Genomic DNA, 4,337 nt, shown 5'->3' on the forward strand with positions numbered 1-4,337 from the left:
TTGTTCAGTGTGCTCTGAAACCTAAACTAACATGGCGATCGGGCTGAAACTATAGCTACAAGCTATCTAAGGATGGTGCTATAGAACGCCACCTCAAGGTAGTCCTAGTGGCGCCATCTCTTGGTCAGGCCGGAAACTTATCAATCCACCCTCGTAGTTGCGCAGCAAACTGACGAGTGGATGGAAGGGTCATTTCGCGGCTAAAAGGAATTCATGCTGACTTAAAAAGTATGCTTCGAAGAATGATAAGCAGCATATACACAGAACTAGTAGTTGGGAAACTTGCGTATGACCTACTTCGATGTAAGGTCAGAAAAGATCGCGTAACTTGTCCAACTCACAGGGAAAAAGTTATGCGTGTCTTTCGCCGATTCTACATAAAACCATACATAACATCTATAGCAGCATACTTAGCAGCAATTTTAAAAGGCTAACTGTCATGTGATCTGCAACAAAATCCAAACTCTAACGAGTTCGTAGAAAGAGCCGACAAAACGTACGCAAGCTCACTTAAAGGAAAGCATAGATTTTCCACTCTATCCAAAACGTAAGAGTTTGATAAATCATGATTTCGATTACAAAAGTTCATTTGTCAACGTTCATTTATGAACGTTCAATTCCAACAATTTTTTAATAATTAGTTGAATTTTGATCTTTTATTATTATTTTTAAACTTAAATTTTTAATTTCAACAATTTTAAAATGCTTTCCTGAAGACTTGAACAATTAAAAATGTAAAGCCTTTGAAGTTGTAAATTCTTGATAAGAACATTTTCATTTTATAAATAAATTTTGTTAATAGATATGTACTTAAAGTATTACAATTAAACAATAATTTGTGTAAAAAAACGATTTTATATCCCCAGTGGACACCGAAACATCCAAAAGACGTCTTTAAATGTCCTGGGATATTTTTAGACATTGGCGTCTAAGTCCCAGGCTCGTTAAAATGACAACTTTAGAACGTCCCAAAGACGTTCTATGCCTGGCCTAAAGTTGCCCCAAAGATGTCCGCAAGACTGGTCCTATAGACGCCCCAAAAAGACCTATAAGAGACATGATTATTTTTTCACGCTAAAAAGTGAAAGCCCTCCCTGTGGGCACCAGGACTTCAAAAGAACGTCCTAAAACATCTTTATATGTCCTACGACATTGTGAGTATAATCTGAGTCATTCAGAGTATGAAATTCAATGTATTACAAATTCATTTTGTATTAGCTCAGTGCCAATGCTGCTCAGTGCCTTTTGCAACATCGCAAGGCGTCGGTGTGTGCCGGTTCTAGTTTTGTGAGAATCACGAAGTACTACAAGGAGACCGCACGCCATGTATTTCGACTGGTGCCAGCTCGCGATCGCCTGTGCTTGGAGTTTTGTGCCTTCCCAGATTAAATCTTCCCTTCAGTGAAAATATAAAATTATAAATTGTCGTCTGCTATGGAGTATCGAGTGTGTTTATATGTTAAGTTTGGTTATTTCAAGTGTCAGTTGGTGTCACAAACGCAGTAATAATGCTTGTAAAATTTATACAATGATATGAATAATGCCATTAAAACAAAAGGAGGAATATAAAAACAATAGAACACAAGTATAGATATTGAAGATTTTGCGTCTAATACCTCTTTCTGTGCCCTGCTACCCGAATAACAGCCCTGACAAAAACAACGCGACATTAATGTGTCACTTATTATATAGGTACCAAATTTACATTCCATGTTCTCGTAGTTCCTAGAGTTTCCGCACGTAGCGCTGTCATCTGGGAAGATGGCGTGCGTCGCATATGCGCCTCCATGGATGGCGCATGTGAGTGCTGATCGGAACTCACGTCATCCTGCGCACCAATTGTTATCTGGGGTATTAAATTGTCATCAAATTTCGATACGATTCTATATAATTGGTTTTATGAACACAATACTTCCGCAAAAGCAATTCAATTGACTTTATTTACAGAATTTTTTGTGCGCAATTAATAACTATTCATCTGCTCAAGAATTATAATCAGCAGATAGGATTCAAATGACTCCAACTCACTCGTTGGAGAGAATTAAATTGTCTCCAATGTTCGCGTTTGCCTCATGGTATTCAACACTATTAAGTTGACTTCAATGTTAATCGTCAACTTTTTAGTTGAAAATTTGATCACATTAATTAGAACTGAAACCGGGACTCCCTTCACCACCGGGGGTAGCGACGAGCTATTTTAAAAAAAAAACGCTTCATTTTTACTTAAAATCATGAATGTTTAGTATTATTTTCAGTAAAATCTACATTTTCCAGTCCATCTCACTCAATCCCCCCCCCCCCCTGTTAGGGTAGCAACCGCTACTCTTCATACATGGTTTGTAAAAGGATGATTTTTGTATCCAAAAGAACGAACTTTTAACAAAAGCAGTTGAGTTTTTGACTAAGAAAAATTAATTTTCAATCAATTAGTCGAAGTTTGAAACAAAAAATATTAAACATGACCCAAACCCGTTACATTTTCCACCAAATAATTCAATTTTTCGGAAGACAATCGAATTGAAATAAAAAAAAGGTGAATTTTCAGAAGAAATGAACGATTTTTCAACGAACCTGTTGAATTTGTTATATGCCAACATGAATTTTCAACCAAATAGTCGAATTTTCAAAACAAAAAGATCAAGCTTGAAGCACATTCGTTTTTTAAAGAAATAGTTGAATTTTTATCTGAAAAAGACCAATTTTTAGCCAAAAATGAAGGTTAAATTTTTACTGAAAAAATTTAATTTTCAACAAATAAAGACTTTTCAGTCAAGAAAGAAAGAAAATTGTCCAAATAGTTTAAATATTTAGAACGAAGTTGATTTTTCAATAAAAACGGTGCACTTTAAATACAAAAGAACGAATTTTCTGTCCAAATTAACGAAAATGCATTTTTAACTAAAATAAGGAATTTTCCAAACAAAGACAAATTTTCAACCAATAAAACATTTTTAAACCCAGGATGGATATTATTAAAATTTCAGTTAAAAAATGAAATTTTCAACAACAAAAAACAAACACGATTTTTATATAAAACAGTTGAATTTCCAACCAAAAAGTCCATTTTAAATCAAAAAGGTGGAAATTTCAAACTAAGATGATTAGTTTTCTACAAAAGACAACCAATTTTCAACCAAAAACACGAATTTTCAAACAAGGAATTGAATTTAAAACTGAAAAAAATGTTCAAACAAAAATGGATGAGGTAAATTTTCAAAAAAATTAAAAAGAAAAAACGAATCTTAAAAAAAAATAGTCAAATTTTCAACTGGACACTAACTTTTGACCAAAATGAGGAATTTTCTAATCAAACAGATAAATTGTCAACAAATATTTTGCAGTCAAGAACGAAAAAAAGTGTATGCAATTTTCAAGAGAAAACTCGATTTTTCTGTAAAATAGTAGAATTTTCAAAGAAAAAGTTAATTTTAATCCAAAAATGAGGAAATTTCAAATCAAGATGATTAGTTTTCTAGCCAAAACAACGGATTTTCAACCAAAAGAAACTCACTGTTCAGTCCGAATCGTATAAGTTAATTTTTCATTCAAAATAAAATAAAATTTTCATAAAAAAAAAAAGAAAAATGTTCAAAAAAATATTTTAATTTTCAACTTGGCATACATTTTTATCAAAGATGATGAATTTTCCAAACGAAAAGACAAAATATCAATGAATAAACATTTTTCCGTAAAAAAAAAAGAAAAAATGCGTCCAAATTGTTCAACTTTAAAGCTAAAACATTTATGTCAAATAATTCAGTTTAAAATCGTTTACTTTTAAATATATGGTTACAATTCAAACGTTTTAAATTAACAGTCAAATATTGCTAAATATTAAACCATTATTTTTTTTCCTCAATTAAAAAAATTTTTAATTGAATGGATTAAAACTTGAATATTTTAGACTGAGTTTGGCATTTTTTCAATCACTAAGACTTCCGCATTGAAACAGTTTAATTTTTAACGTTAAAATCTGTACATTATTAACTTTAAACGGATTTAGAATATTTTTGTCAAATTAATTATTGTTCAGTTTTTTAATACTTGTACAGATCCATTTAAAAAATTATTTATTTTATATTTACAGTCGATAAAATAAAAATGTTTTTTATCCAAAATTTTCGACTCTGAACGCTTTTAATTTTTAATTGTTCAAGTACTCAAGACTGCATTTCAACTTTCTTTACTGGCATGTGACACAGCTAAATACCTGTATTACCGACCTCACTTTTTCGGTTCACAGAATGTTTTTTTGAACCTAAGAACTTTTTTTGTAAATAAAATATCGAGCTGAAACTTTGGGAAATGTATTAGAGTACAATAAAGTACGTTTAGGT

The sequence above is a fragment of the Belonocnema kinseyi genome, chromosome 5 (genome assembly GCF_010883055.1).
Source record: "Belonocnema kinseyi isolate 2016_QV_RU_SX_M_011 chromosome 5, B_treatae_v1, whole genome shotgun sequence".
In the NCBI taxonomy this organism is placed as follows: Eukaryota; Metazoa; Arthropoda; class Insecta; order Hymenoptera; family Cynipidae; genus Belonocnema; species Belonocnema kinseyi.